The sequence below is a fragment of the Dermacentor albipictus genome, chromosome 7, assembly GCF_038994185.2.
Source record: "Dermacentor albipictus isolate Rhodes 1998 colony chromosome 7, USDA_Dalb.pri_finalv2, whole genome shotgun sequence".
Taxonomy (NCBI): Eukaryota; Metazoa; Arthropoda; class Arachnida; order Ixodida; family Ixodidae; genus Dermacentor; species Dermacentor albipictus.
Window position 1 is genome coordinate 30,870,499 of NC_091827.1, and position 16,068 is coordinate 30,886,566.

The 16,068-nt window shown below is 50.5% G+C and overlaps 1 protein-coding gene across 4 annotated transcripts in view; it reads right to left on the reverse strand.

Moving 5' to 3' along the window:
• Positions 1-16,068, reverse strand: part of LOC135896393 (ribosomal protein S6 kinase alpha-5-like) — a 342,214-nt gene that overhangs the window by 28,020 nt on the left and 298,126 nt on the right. The window lies entirely within an intron of this gene.

Consider the following 16,068-nt stretch of genomic DNA (forward strand, 5'->3'; position numbering starts at 1 on the left):
CTTCTTTTTGTCTTTCGTTACAAACTCACACGAATCCACACCCCCGCTATCACCTGGATCGGCCACTGGGCAGGATGGATGATAAGAAATGCACAGAACCAGAGGAAAAGAATCTGTACAAAATATTGTCTCCACGATACATTTTCTAATGCGCTAAAGACACTCTAGTGTCACCACCGAGCACCCCTGTGGTATGTCTGGCAGTATTAAGGCACATGGCATGCATGCTTAGCTGGACCATGAGTGACATCACTGACAAATTCCGCTTAATAGTCGAATTCGCCGTCTTCGGTTATTCGGTAACGGTTCGGAAAGCACACCGTTCCCCAGCTTCCCTCGTGCGAGTGGTCAGAATCGCGTTTCCCTCAGTGAATTTGCGGTTCTGACCTGTCCCGGAAGTGCAAGCAGACGTTTTCACTTTTCGAACCTCTACAAGATCGGAACTGTCAAATTCCGCCATATTGTCAGCGATGATTGGTTCAAAACGCCAACATGGCGGAATCGTATGGCAGTGCCGTATTGCCAGCTCCTACCGGCTCGCAGAGGGGTCACTTGCTGTTTTGATTCCCTCAAAACGTCAATCAACAGGGCGGAATTTCAGTGCGCAGAGTAATACCACTGTCACACGGACGCGGCTAAAGTCCTCTTAACTCCCTTCAACCCTGGACGTCTTTATCTTGAGGGAGATGCGCGCCGTGTCACACGGCAGTCCTTTAGCAAAGGAAGTTTAAGGAAGTTCCTAGCGAAAGGAGATGGAAGATCTCCCTTGCAGACTGAAGGGAGTACTCTTGTTCTCAGCATGCTTGAATTTCGAGTCAAGAAATCACCCCCATTTTTATTAATTTCACTTTTACCAGCAATTATAACTGTTTTTATTGCATATAATATAATATTTGAGCACTGACACAGATATTTGAGTTGAGCAGCTACATTCGACTCTCGAACCGGGCGTTCTCAGAATGGCTGCATAATAATTGCTGCATAAATAATTGTATTTTGTAAGAAAAGAGAAGTAACCAAAACTTTTTAGCAATATATAACGTGTTTCTTTCATAACTGCGTACGAGGTGAGCAGCGCCTAATGGGCCCCCAGCGGCAGCAAAAGCTCGCTTATAGGCCGTGTGACGCGGAGCTAACTCCTCTGAGGTGAAACTCCCTTGCGGTCCTTTAAGGGAAGGAAGTTTGAAGGAGATCCGAGTTGCCCGTGTGACACGGGTATAACATCCCACCAGAATGTTTCCGTCATGCTGGCTGAAACACAATCCCGACATCTGCACAAGCGTCGCAAACGTTCCCCATCCCTCCTGCTACCACAGCGTAGGCGTATACAGCGTGCCGCGCTCGGACATGCTCGGGCGTGCTCGGACCGCGTGCGCATGCGCATTCCGCGAGATCGAGAATGTCCGTGTCCGCGAGCCGACGACGCGCACGCGTGCAGTGCGATTGCCGAGCGAGCGTCAAAGCCAGCGACGCGGGTCTTTCGCGGCGAAGCCACTGGCTGGAACGCACGCTCGGCGAGGGCACGGATGAATGCATGTGCCACGCAGCCTTCACCCAGTCTCTTCGGTCGCGCTGGGCGCCCGCCGCGGAGATGGATAGCGCACCCTGGCGAGGGAGAGCGAGCGAGCGCGGGGTTTTTATGTGCAGCGAATCTGTCCCACTTCTCGAATAAAACGCTCGCCGCAACACCGCGAACGTGTAGACGGCTCCGAGCGTGCGACGCGCGGCGCATTGCGTCGTACTGAAAAAACGATGCAGCGCATATGGCGTGAATTCAGCCAACCGCCGTCGGCTGGTCCATATCGTTGGTACCGGGTTCAAGTTCCGACTGAACTTGAACAGGTTCGAGTCTCCGAGGTTCTAGACTCGGAAACTGACCACCTGGCTGCAGACGACCGATAGACACACACACACACAGCCCGACGGGTTGACGATCGACCGACTAAAATGGACGTCCATGTGAAATAAACCACGACAATGAGCTTGTTGGAACAGTGGCAACGCCAGCGCGCGCTCTCTCACGGGAGGCAGTTCATTTCCGTTCCCTACGACTGTTTTGTCCCATTTCATTCCGCATTTATTTTATTTTCTCTCGGTCTCGTTTTCCTTGGACGACAGAGCACAAAGATGAAGATCTACATACGCACGACCATCGAAGTTTTCGCAACCCAACGCCAAGCGTTGAGTTTGGCTGTCCTGCAGTGCTTATAAAGGCCGGGTGGGGCGTCCCCCCTCCATTTCTTAAGGGGGGGCTCGCCATAGTGGACATAAGATAGGCTGATGATGATGATGTTGAAACGTAGACGCGAGCAGCCGCTTTGGTGGCGCCATCTCGTGGCGCAGAGTTTAACCAGACAGAATTACAGGCACACGCAATTATTGCAGTTGCTGCGGTCCTAATGGGCTAAGATAAACTACTTCATCACTTTCCTACGACGAGAACACCGATACGAAACGAAAACGCTTCTGACCCGTAGTCGCGCACAGCGTCGCGAGACCTCGCCGGCAGCCTCGCTATACCGTCACCCACGTTTCCGGTGATATCCGCGCAGCATTCCGTTGATCGTAACAGGTTATACAGACAACCTATAAAACTTGTTTAGTAACGTCGAACCAAGACTGCGCTCTGCAATAGAATAGAGCGGGCGTACCCAGTGGCGTAGCTAGGTCATCTGGCACCCGGGGCCCATAGGTCTTCTGTAACACCCCCCCGGTGTAGCCGGTGTAAAGGGAAAAGGGTGTACTCAGACGTATATGACACCCCCCCCCCTCTCCACTGGTCCCTTGCACCCGGGGTCCACGGCCCCCCTGTTGCTACGCCACTGGGCGTACCTTCTCGTCTTAGCGTTGCCAGTTGCCCCACGCAACGAGTAACGGAGAAGAATAACGGAGAGCGGCTTACGAAACCCTCCGGAGGCAGCTCGCAATGCTCGTCGCATCGCGGCCCTCTTCTCGGAGAGCCTCCGCCCACAAAGGGGGCTTCGGTTTCCAAAGGGACAACGGACGTGCGAGGTCTAGCCGGTGCACCACACAAAGTCGCGACGCAACGCACGCTTCTCGAGGGCGCCGGCGAGGGGGAGGGGGTGGGGGAGGATTCTTCTCGAATCGGGGCGCCGCGGAGCTTTGCACAGAGACGCGCGCGAGAGCACAAAGCGACACTTTATACGTTACACATCCCTCTGCAGAGACGCGATGTTAGAGAGTGCGCACAATCTTTGGTGTCCGTTTCAAAGACCAAACATGCGAAACCCGCCGCGAGTGCGGGTCTGCGCACACCTCGCGTTACCTAACCAAAATGGCGGACGTAGAGTGACGTAGAGAAACTTTCAAAACGCGTCTCTCAGCTTAGACAAGCAGCTTTACCCTCATACACAAAGAAGGATCTGGGCTTGAGTTAACTGTCACTAAATGTTTTCACTATCTCTATAAATAGCTTCAAAATGGCTTCTTAAAGGTGGGCCATGCTGGTTGGGAGAGGAATTGGCTTGCGGGAGGAATTTCGCATTTCGCCCCCATTCATTCCGCATATTGTCCTTTTTGCTTCCGCCACTCGCTCTGCGATTGAACTAGAGAGTTATTAGGGGACGCAAGCGGCTTTTGAACGCAACTAGGGGCGACGGTACTGCGCATGCGCGGAACCAGACGTACGGGTCTGCGCATGCGCAGTAACGTCGCCCCCCAGTTCTTGCGTACGCAAGCCGCTTGCGTCCCCTAACCTAAAGCTCTCCATAACTCGCCGGGGGGCGCCCCAAAGCGCGCTAAAATAAAGCCCCTTAAACTTCGTAAAGTAGTGCCACGCTTTGAAGAATGCCGCCTCCTCCGCGCGCGCTCTGACCGAGGCCGACACCGCGTCGCTATTGGCCTAATAGCATCACGTGGGCCCTCGCGCCGTGCATCAGCGCCATTTTCGCTCGAGATGCGTCTACGGAGTGGCGAGGAGCGCATGTTGGCGCCGTTGCTACTCTCGAGCAGTGTAGGAGGCGCCACGATCGAGGAGGGAGCGTAAAAAAAAAGAGGAGAAACGAGGAGGAGGGAAGGCGGAGGAGGAGAGTGTCACTACTATACGAAGTTTGAGGGGCTCTACGCTAAAAAAGGACCGTTATGCTAAAAAGGATGCGGCGACGCTAAAATCGCGTCGGCGCATCCCGGTCGCTTGGCGCAGCGGTTCGCTATTGGGTCGCACGCGCATACTGTTGCGTGAATAGCTATGACGCAATTAAAAAGGAGCGCCGCGATCTCCTACCGTGATTCCAACGTCGAATCGAAGGCCATCACTCCCAACACGCCGATGAAAAGCGTGGCGCGGCTCATTATAAGTTATGCGGGCGTGAAAAAAAAAAACATGCATAAATTTGTGCGTGCGCGCACTCTTCGCATCGATTCGAGTTCACAATTAAGAAGCACACTTTCGCGTAATGTGGCCTTCGGATTATGTAACCTACACTTGCGGAAGGACACCCTTACAGTATTAATCATTGCTCGCCGGGAGCCCACGTGGGCTGCTGATGTAGGCTGGAATAATAGCGGGATAATGTAGACTGAGACAGTCCATATGCGCAATGTAGTGAACAGAAATAACGTGAGCTGGTCAAACGTTTTTTGGCTGTATAGTTAGTTCAGTTTCTTATCACTTTTGTCTCTTTATGGTGCCTTATTTCAGGATGCGTAGACAGTGGACTGGATATATATATACACACACTTAGGCAAAGTTACACCTTTTGGGGTGTATCACTGCCACACAACGATAATCGTCATCTGCCTTGCTAGCGTTTCCTTTCTTGAAAACGCCGCACCGCGCCCGCTACTTTCCTGTCGGGAACGCTATGACATGCTGATAATGCGCATGTCGTTCGTTACACGGAAATACCGGGCTCGCCGCGTTAAAGAAAGGAAATGCGGCCAAGACAGATGACGATTATCGTTGTGTGGCAAAAGGGTGCAATTTTGCTGAAGAGTGTAGGGACACAAATGCAGACTCATTTGTATACGTTACGCCTCGAAGGCGGAATGTCCAGAAGAGAGACCCTGGAAAACGCGAACGAGAAGCGGTAAACAACGCCCTTCCGTCAATTACGCAGATAACGCACGCGATAATAACGCACCAGTGCGCAAGGGACACCGAAAACGTGGCCTCCTATGCGGGAAAGAAGAAATACCCAACATGACAGATTGTTCTCGAAGGTCGTAACACCACTCTATTGGGATACGATGTCGGACAGATATAAACGAAAGCCATTAGCTCGCGCCTCCACGGTGCTTGCACAGACCCACTTCATAATCGCGTAATTTCAATACTAAACATAAGTACGGTGATCGCAACTTCGAAATTTACTCGTGGCCTCCGAGACCGTGGGGAGGAGGATGCAATCGTGGAGGCCATATATTCAGCTTGCGTTGTTGCAATACAGCGTCGCGAGATGTCGCTACGGGCGCCGCTGCTCACGTCCGTTTTAATGTACCGTTCAGCTACGGGCTCAGCGCCCACATTTCTGCGATACCACCGATCCCACTGCGTTAGTACGCGTTCAGAAAGTCCACCGTCTGGGCCAGCTTGTCTTGCATAACTACTGGGCTAAATTCGCGTCAAAATACGAACGCACGTACATGGAGACTTAACTCAGGCGCTCGCGTTCGTATAACCCTTTCAAAGCGAACGAGAGGCCCGATTTTTTAGGAGCAACTCTACGAAGCCTCCGACATTAAAACCAAGGAAAGCCACGAGGGAAATGAACAGTTGCCTTCATCGTCTGTCTGCTTCATACGGTTGTTTCTGTGTGTTCTTCTTACGTCTCCAGCATTATGAAATAGCAACGTGCCCAAACTGCCACGCTTGCGCCTTTAAGAGCCTAAAAGCCTTACTTATGCTGTCCATTGCTCACGCATTGTATGACGGCTCAGCCTCGATAACAACATACACTGTAAGCACGGCACGCCTCCTTCTGGAGCTAAATCTGGCTAGCATCGCAGATAAGCATCGCTTCAGGCGTGCAGAGGAAGCATTAAAGAAAGAAATGGCTCAGAACAGACCCCGTATGAAGCGCAGTGAAGTGGAGCGTGCGTTTGCATTTGAAGCACGTCTCATGATATATTGCCGGCACTCGGTCCGGCCGCAGGGTGCACCACCACTGCCGTAGGGCAGCGCTTGCAATAGCAGACGACAAGTTTCTGAGGCTACGAACAAAAGAGCAGAGAAAACGAAGCGAACGCGTTGGCGGCGCTCCTGAAAATAGTTCCATAGTCTCGCTCGCGTTTGCTTAGGTTGGGAAATAAAAAACATTAGCTGCTCATTCACTATTGCACTTATATTAAGATATAAAACATAACATGCACAACTCAGTGCAACATTCGAATCCCCCCCCCCCTTTTTTTTTTCGCTTTACACTTCCGCGTTTTTATCAAGGCTACGCTGACTCAATGTCTGCTCGGGAAAACCGAAACAGAAGGCACCGAAAAAAGCACTGCCAAACTAGTATATTAACTCTGTGTCCAAACCCGGCCGCCGGACTACTTGGCGCAGTAACACGTGTGCACAAGTTACGCCCCTGCAGCCTTCCTTTCGTTGCCACAGAAAGACGTCTGCCAGCTCAGAAGGCGTGTACGTATCTGTCTTCTGCTCAGCGAGATTTCTCTTCTGCAAACCTGATGATGATGAAGATTATTTATTGGCATCGCCTCTGAAATAGGGCCGCGACAAATAGCCACCTAGCCTGCTTTATTTAATCAGGTATATACTGTGCACGTTTTTTCATTCTATAGCATTTTTGTATACATCTCCATAACCTCTCTTTTTTTATTTTTGTTCCCTCAAAACTTCTCTATCTACCGTGTATCGCTACACATGCCTGTAACGGATCCGGTCGCATCAATTTCTTCCCAGCTCCCTTTTTTTTTTTTTTTTTCCACCAATACTCTAAACGCCTCTTGCTTATGTATAGACTGTTGACCGGTTGGTGCTTCCACACACGTTAACTCCGATCGCATCTGGAAGGTGTGCGTGATTACCTCCAGGTCTCGCTCACATGGGTGAATCCCTTCGTATTCCATGAGGATGTGCTGAGTGGCCTACGTTTTGTTCTTTTTTTTTTTCTGGAGCACAATTTCTTCCACCCTGGCGCGCAGCAACAGCGACACGCAGCGGCAGAAGCGGCGTCCTTCCAAAAAAAAAAAAAGTGCCGAAATAGACTCCGTCGCTTGCTTTTTTTTCCTCCACCAGAGGAAAAAAAATGAAACGCGCGATTGCATCTTGGCGGTCGACGCGGCGTTGAACGTACCGGGACGGCCACCACCAATGGTGTTGGTGAATAATCGATGAATGCTCTGCCGCGATTCCAAGGCCGGCCTATCGTGCATCGGCACAGTTGCTCTTAGAAGACGGCCAGCAATCATCTCTATCTCTCCATTTCTCTATACTTTTTTTTTTGTACGCCACCTTTTTTTCTTTTTCTTCTTCTTCGGTCACCAGGCTAGGATATCGGCGTCGCGAAAGTTGGGGAAAAGCAGTCGTTTCGGTTGTAAAATTTTAAAAAGAAACGAAAATAAAAGCCCGAGATTCGATTGCGAGACCTTCGATCCAATAACACGCAGGATTGGATTGGACGACACTGAATGGGGCGCGGTTCGATCCCCTTTCCCTCTAACCTCTCGCCCACGTCTTCATCCACTTCAAGAGGACTTCTTCTTGGGCAAGTTGGTGCTTAGATTTCCTAGGTATACATTGTGGCGCAAAATACATTTCTTGAAAAGGGACAGAAGAAAGGGAGACAGTGTCTCCCTTTCTTCTGTCCTTTTTCAAGAAATGTACATTGCGCCACAAAGTATAGATATGCGCGAACGAGTAATACCGCCTGCGGCGAACCGTGTACGTAAGTTTGAACCGAACTGTGATCTAACAAGATTGGGGGAATTCGGCTAAAATCTTCGCTCTTTGCCCACCGAGAAAAAAAAAAAAAGAAACCCTAAATCCTGTACCCATTAACCCTATATGATAACACACGTTCCCGTATATCACACGGGGGCATATGCCTTACACACCACATGGTATGCGGCAGCATGCAAGCTTCTATAGCAAATCATCTCCATACGTTCCTATAATCATGTGTGACTAGCCCTATTTTATATTTATGGTACCATACGGCTCTTTATGTGGAACCCCCATACGCTCACATGCGAATCATATGGTAATTGCCCCTTATTTCGAAAATGTGGGTGTTTCTATACGGGACCTCCACATGTTCGTATGGGATTATCTGGATATGGGGCTTACGGTTTCTTCTTCTTTTTTTTTTCTTCGAAAGGCAAGTTTTCATATGTCTGTGTACTGTAGGAATGAAAAAAAAATGAATCGGCATTTGCTTTTACGAAATCCCGTATATAAGATTTGACCGAATAAATAGTTTTACGGCAAGCGCCTCTCTTGCTGTCTTTCTTTCTTTCTTTTTTATTTTTATTTTTTGTCCATGTGTCGCTCTCTTCAATGTGCACTTCGAGAACGTACTGCCGCCAAGATGATGCAACGCCTACTGCAGCAGAACCACGAGATTTCAGGGAGAAATTCGAAGACACACACACACGTATATATATATATATATATATATATATATATATATATATATATATATATATATAGAGAGAGAGAGAGAGAGAGAGAGAGAGAGAGAGAGAGAAGGCCGGTTTCATAACCGCGTTACTACGGACGACCTATGAGCGGATTTTTAAAAAAGCACCCCGGCGGCGCGTGGTTTGCTTCTGTAGAAAAGACGCTGTACGTTCCACAGGAACTCCATTCTCCGAGCGTGCTACGTGCGTAAAACTGAAGCTTGGAGGAATAACGCAGCGTTCAGACACAAACCGAAGCCTCAGAACGGCTGGGGAAAAAAAAATATATTTTAGAATAAAGGACGGGGGAGGTTAGCGTGGATGTGTCGATGAACCGTATGCGAACGTCACCGAGTCGGAATTAGCAGGCGCTGCACGCTCCTCGTGGTTGCAAACGTATAGAGAACCTTTAACATCGCTCCTATTCGAAGAACGCGAGACTAGGCTACTTTTATTCAAGCGTTCTGACGTTTCGTTTCATTCACTTTCATTCGTTTCGGCACTATAGCACATGCGTAGCATGCACAAATCCGGGGCAACACCGTAGGTTCAGCACGACGGGGCAACGATAGCCATCGACGTTAGGGAGTTTTAGCATACCGTCGCGCCGCTCCAACATTACCGCCCTGTGTCAGCTGTGTGCGTGCTATAACTATAACTCGCAGCAACAGCCGTTAGCTTTTTTTCACGGGCACGCGCCTGTTGCCGGCCAGCGCATGCAAAGCTAGCGGGTGGCGCAGACTGTAACGATGATCGGCACGCTAAAACTCTCTAACATAACCCATTCTCTTTCTCGTTGCCTTATACTCTCGCGTTCTCAGGTTCCCGTTTCGTGGCAACGTGAACGGTTCAGTGCGATAGAGGCAGCGTGAACCGCTCACCTTAGAGAGTTTTAGCATACCGTCATGCCGCTCCAACATTACCGCCCTGTGTCAGCTGTGCGCGTGGTATAACTATAACTCGCAACAACAGCCGTTAGCTTTTTCTTAACGGGCACGCGCCTGTCGTCGGCCAGCGCTTGCAAAGCTAGCAGGTGGCGCAGACTGTAACGACGATCGGCACGCTAAAACTCTCTAACGTCAACCATTCTCTTTCTCGTTGCCTTATACTCTCGCGTTCTCAGGTTCCCGTTTCGTGGCAACGTGAACGGTTCAGTGCGATAGAGGCAGCGTGAACCGCTCACCTTAGAGAGTTTTAGCATACCGTCATGCCGCTCCAACATTACCGCCCTGTGTCAGCTGTGTGCGTGCTATAACTATAACTCGCAGCAACAGCCGTTATCTTTTTTTTTCAAGGGCAGGCGTCTGTCACCGGCCAGCGCTTGCAAAGCTAGCAGGTGGCGCAGACTGTAACGATGATCGGCACGCTAAAACTCTCTAACGTCAACCATTCTCTTTCTCGTTGCCTTATACTCTCGCGTTCTCAGGTTCCCGTTTCGTGGCAACGTGAACGGTTCGGTGCGATAGAGGCCGCGTGAACCGCTCACGTTAGAGAGTTTTAGCGAACCGCCACCGTTCTACCATTACCGGTGTACCGTATCCACTACCTACTTGGCAGACTGAGTGCTAAGTATGGACAGCTGGAACTATGCTTCATAAGACTGAGTGCAAGCGAGCGTTAGCTAAGTCGCAAGAGGCACACGGGTAGCGCGACTTATAGCCAACTTACGCAAATTGAGGCGTTAGTTTGTCGAAGCGGTATATCGGTAGCGGATAGTGAGGTAGCGGTACGCTAAACATCTGTTATGTGAACGGCTCCCGTCGCTTCTCCTGTTCTCGCCTTCTGGGGTTTCTTTTCCAGGGCAATGTTAATGAATCAGCATATGCTGCAGGAAAAGTTTCTAACAGGAAAGCGGTGTAGAAGGTATAGAGGTTGCGTAATAGTTACCGCGCTCTACCGTTACCGCTTTACCGTCTCTGCTGCCGGGCTGCCAGCTTCAGCGCGCGTGTCAGCAAAGCCGCAACAGATACGTGCACAGCGCGGCTTAGCCGGCACGTGCACACTATGCACCACGAGGTCGAGGCGACGTGGGGGCAACGGTGGATATAGTCGCGGCACGCTAAAACTCTCTATCGGCGTGATTGCGATCAACTTCCGCAAAGCCCTTTTCCGGGAGAATTCTCTCGCACCACGTAACGACGCTCCGTCAACAAAAGGGGGGGCGTTGGGAGCGTGAGCGGAGAGAGAGAGAGGAGCACGCTAGACGTATTACCGGGTAACCCAGTTGCCGCGGCCCTCACCTAGATGCGTACAGCACTCAACTAGTCATGACTCATCGCCAACCTTCGGCGTCCTCCGGCTGAAACCGACAGAGATTGCAGGCGGCGTGACAACGCACAAGCCGTGCGGCACGTAGGCCACACGCCGTGAGAAGCGAAAGCACGACCCGCACAGCGACGGAAGGCGGAAGCAACTGAACTAGACCATGGTCTCCGAGATCGTAAACGCGCGCTAACGATCTCGGAGGACCGAGCGCGCACGTAAGAAAAAAAGAAGAGAGGGGAGGAAAGAGGGATTGAAGTGCGGTGCTCAACTCGGGACAAGATACAAAGCGAGAACAAAAGCAACGTTGAAGGGAATGCGAAGTTTGCAAAACATGCACGGAGAGTGGTAAAAAATAAGCAGGTAGTAAAGAATGCGCAGGAGTCGAGAGCGGAGAAGGCCGATTACGAGGAATGCGAGTTTCATTTTCTTTACTTTTTTCCGTCTGCCCTCTTTACGGTTCTATACGAGCCACTTTAATATTTAAAATGCCAGAAGTTTCGAGGATTGCGCACACGGCATATTTTACGCGGTGACGCCAGTTTCTCTACGGTCTGTATAAGCATGGCTGGCCTGGTCTCCGTGATAACCGCGCTGCGACGGCAGCGCTTTCTGGAAAGCGAGTATTGAGCAGACGACGCCCTGACGGCGGAGGGACACACAGCGTAGGAATACACGAGTTTGCGCGATCGCGCTGGATGATTGGCGTCGAAGATCTGGGTGGCCACTTTGAATTTAACGCTGTAGTGCTGTAAAAGCGGTGAGAACTAAAAATTACGACGGTTCGTTGCCAAACCAGGAGTCGCGTCAACGCACGTACGTATAGGTGGTGTCCAAACTCACGCCTCATAGGGTGACGCCCTCTGGATTTGAAATGCGGGACTTAAAGCCTGCGCTCTTACTGGTTGAAGGTGTCGGACGCGATCTTGAGAGCCGGTAACTCGTCTGATGCACGTCGTCATAGTACCTATTTGGACACCAGCGAAGGTTTACGTACACCGCGTATACCTCCGCGTCACAGGACGTCGTCTGCTCAAGATTCGCGCTCCATAAGACACCTTTCCCACTCCAGAAGTTCACACTACTTTGAAACAAGAGCGCAGGCGTACACGTAGGCCGCAATAGAAGAACACAACCATTCAAGTTAACATCGATTCGTAATAACAGCGGTAATAAAATACTTTGCATTGGCCGCTGACCCGAAACCCGAAGTGACGCGGGGATCGCCGGCATGGAGTCAGTGCGGTTTTTCCAGCGATTCTAAGAAGCAGCGGCGGCTGGGCGTACAACGCCTTGAACGCATGCAAGCGCCGTGCAATGCCGTCTGCTCAGGGCCACCACCTTAAACAACCGCATCCCACTTTCTCCGGGGCCTCTTCAATCTCCCTGTTGCATTCAAAAGCAAAGCCGTTACGAAATGCTCGCGAACAACAGCATAATGAAGCGTCCTGCCCACTTCGACACACGGCCGGCAAAGAGACGGCGCCGCCGCAGTAAGGACAGACGACAGCAAGACGAAGACTATATAGCGTCGCGCAGTTTCATCGGTCCCAGTACTTCCATCTTTCTTTCTCTATTTATTCGCCGGCTTCTTTCGTACGGGGCCCGCCGCCGTCTAAACGACGAGGTCTCCTTCCGACATATGCGTGTGTCCCCCGACGGGGTACCTTGCGCCTAATGACTTCTCCGGTGCCGAGGAAACAGAAAAGAAACGGGAGATGAACCAAGACTCCCCAGAAACCGAGCGAAGACCCGGGAGTGAAAGAAGAAAGGACGCCAGCGATCGAGCAATGGAAAGTGACCCAGGAAGCATCAGGCTGGCAAAAGCACAGGCAGCAGCAAAGCAGCCACCATCGCCCAACCGGCCACGCGCGCGAACCGTTCAAAGCGAAGGCCTCTTGTCCTCCTCCGCCGCCGTTGCTCCGCCATTGCCTAACCTCGCGCTGACATTCACCCACTGGCACACTTGCGGCGGGGCTGCTTGTGTGTGCGTGCGTGGCCAAGCACCGTAGGCAAGCCCCCGCCGACGGCGTTTGTGTCTCTTTTGCTTCGCTGGGAGGACGCGACACACTTTTTAACTTACCCCCACCGTGCCGCCCCCCCTCCCCCTCCGTCGACCCCTTTCGCTTCCAGAGCGACGCAAGGAAATTTCTCTCGCTTTCTCGCTTACTTCGTAGCTTTAGTTTTAACGTTTCTTTTTTTTTAAATTCCTGCTCGATACGGCCGGGTGACAATGGACACGTGCGCGGAAGATGAGAAATACGAACAATAACGATAACAAAGAAAAAGAAAGAAAGGGAGGGGGGGTGAGAAAAGAATGAAGGACGCGCGCTTTCGCTTTCGCCGTGCAATTTTGTGTCTCTCTTCCTGAAACGCCGGGCACACCACGTAGCCGCCGCAGATACCAGCAACTTCTTTCCTTATCGTGAGATACGAAGAGGAAAGACATAGATTCGGAACGGCGACTCGCTTTACCATGTATCGCTCGGTTGCGCTAGTTAGTTGGATCACAGCTGTCGCGTCGGCACGTAAGTGTAATCCGAAGGCCATTGCGTCAGACGAGGTCTTTTCCTGGATTGATAGAACTTGGGATCGCGGGTGCCTATGATGTGAACTCGACAGAAGGTTGATCTCGGGCCGGTAGCTCAAGGCAAACCGTGTAGTGCTGTACGGGAAAATGAAAAAAAGAAGGAAAGAAACGCAGAACAGACAGACAGACAGACAGACAGACAGACAGACAGACAGACAGACAGACAGACAGACAGACAGACAGACAGACAGACAGACAGACAGATAGATAGATAGATAGATAGATAGATAGATAGATAGATAGATAGATAGATAGATAGATAGATAGATAGATAGATAGATAGATAGATAGATAGATAGAGCTCGAAACGAGACGTACAGCTGCCCAGGAAGAGATAGTTTACCTTGTTCGTATACAAGTCAACAATAGCCAAATACTGCTGACGCAGATGTGATCAGCTGCGCCGGTGGCGCCCTCTAGTGAAGCGGATTTAAACCAGAGCGCACAAAACTATTATCTTTTTTTTCTTTCTTTCATGGTATTTATTACAGTAGCACCTCCCGATATTCACCAGTTGTGCATAGTCAGAGAATGGAGAGCACACTCACAGTCACTCAGAGAAAAGCATCGTTCATCCTGTGGGTAGAAATGTGGTAGAAATGGAGAGCACACTCACAGTCACTCAGAGAAAAGGCATCGTTCATCCTGTGGGTAGAAACGTGGTTTCACTTTAGAAGGGTGGTAAGGATAGGCACCTCACCAAAATCCAAATGACGTGCAACTTAGCTGCTGGTATAAAGGCGCCGGCAGCAGCATGATGCTAAATGTACCACAGCGGCTCTTTCCCTTGTAAAAGGGAGAGATACCCTGTACAATTTTAGGTTCTAGGTGTCGCACAGCTTTGTCCAAATTAACTGCTCGCGTGTTTTGTGAACGAAACGCGGGAAACTTATTTTTAGTTTAAAAAAGAAAAACGGCACAGGCTCACTTATTTCACTCCGGACTCCTATCGCCCGGTCGACAGGTCTCACGTTTGCATGCTATTCCTGGGCCGCGCCCCTAACAAACAGGTTAGCGGGTGACGCCACAACGGATGCGCGGCGCGCTGGGTGAGGTCACGCAGGGCGCCCATGGAAACCCGAGATGCTACATACAGCTGTGCGAGGGAATAGTGTGGGAGGGAGGGCTCCTTCGATCAACGAAGTGCACGACACTGGGAAGGGTTTGGTGATAAACACGCTCCTTCCAACAGCGTGTACAGGAACACGCTGACATATATGCAGTAGTAAAAAGAAGAAGAAGAAGAAGGAGGAGGAGGAGGTTGATTGACTCTTTCACTTGATTCATTCAATTGACTGGTTGATTCATCAATTGTCTTTTAACGTCTCAAGGAAGCAGAGAGTCTACGAGAGATGGCTTATTTTCTTTCTTTCAAAACGCGGGGTTAATTTGAAGTACCTATATACATTGCTCGGCTTCCACCGAGCGGTCTTTATACGAGTGATTTTGCATGCCACTACCGTCGGAAGAACGTAGCCGCTGCAACAGGGAATCGAACATGCGACCTCTATAGCTGTACGCCAGGACGCCATATATCCGCTGAGCTGGGGCGGCTGCATATACATGTATACAGTAAGCGCTCGTAATTTGCTAATCCTTTTCGCCGCACATGATCACCATGATCGTAGATATTAGAAAGGTTCAAGCTTGTCCGTAAATTTCTGGCCGTTCACGGATTACAGGAGACGTGAATGGCAAAAGAAAATCGGGTAGCGACATCTTGCCACGCTCTGTCCAGCTACAATGCGTTTGAGAAATGCTATAGTCTCGCCGAAGTCTTCTCGTAGGAGCAAAATAAAGAATAGTACACAAGGGGTGCACGTTATAACGACCATTATGTAGCTATACCGACGCTTTACACCGTCAGTTAAGTAGAAATGGCAGGTCAACGTCCGTGTAAATACCGTGCTTTGGGTGCAGTTTAAAGAAACCCAGGTGGTCGAAATTAATCCGGAGTCCCCCACTAGATACGGCGTGCCTCGTGATCAAGCAGATCGTGGTTGTGGCACGTACCCGTAAAACCCCATCATTAATTTGCGTGATCTCTGTAGTCAGGTTATGCGTCACCAGATGTCGCTACCGGCGTTCCCGCTGCCGTACGCCTCTCCGGCGATCCCGTATTCCGCAAACGCTAATACTCTTACAGACGCACTAAAAAAAACGTTCCATTATCTGCTTCCGCGTGCTCTGTCTATACGAGAGTTGCTGAGCTAAGTTGCAGTTGGAAGTTATCGCAGTCAGAACTACTCCCAAGGTATGAGTAAGAAGCTCCATGGCTATGTGCACCTGATAGCACCTACCGCCAGGCCCTGCGGCGTACCGCACACTCCACACCCAGAAACATACGGCTGCATGTCCGGCGACGACACGGGACGGGTTATCGAGAAATGGAGCTTCTAGGAATTCCGGGCAACGGCTCCCACACATCTGGCGATTGACTCTAACGGACAAATTGTGTAGACAGAAACGTCAAGGTAAATTGCGTCTTCTATTTGTACGCAGACGTATTTCTGACCACAGTAGATATGTACACAGACAGTTTACGGACAACAGTCGTTAACCAGTAAATTTCCTCAAGTCTGGTCCACACGACATCTGTACGCGTGTTGTTTTAAGACCAA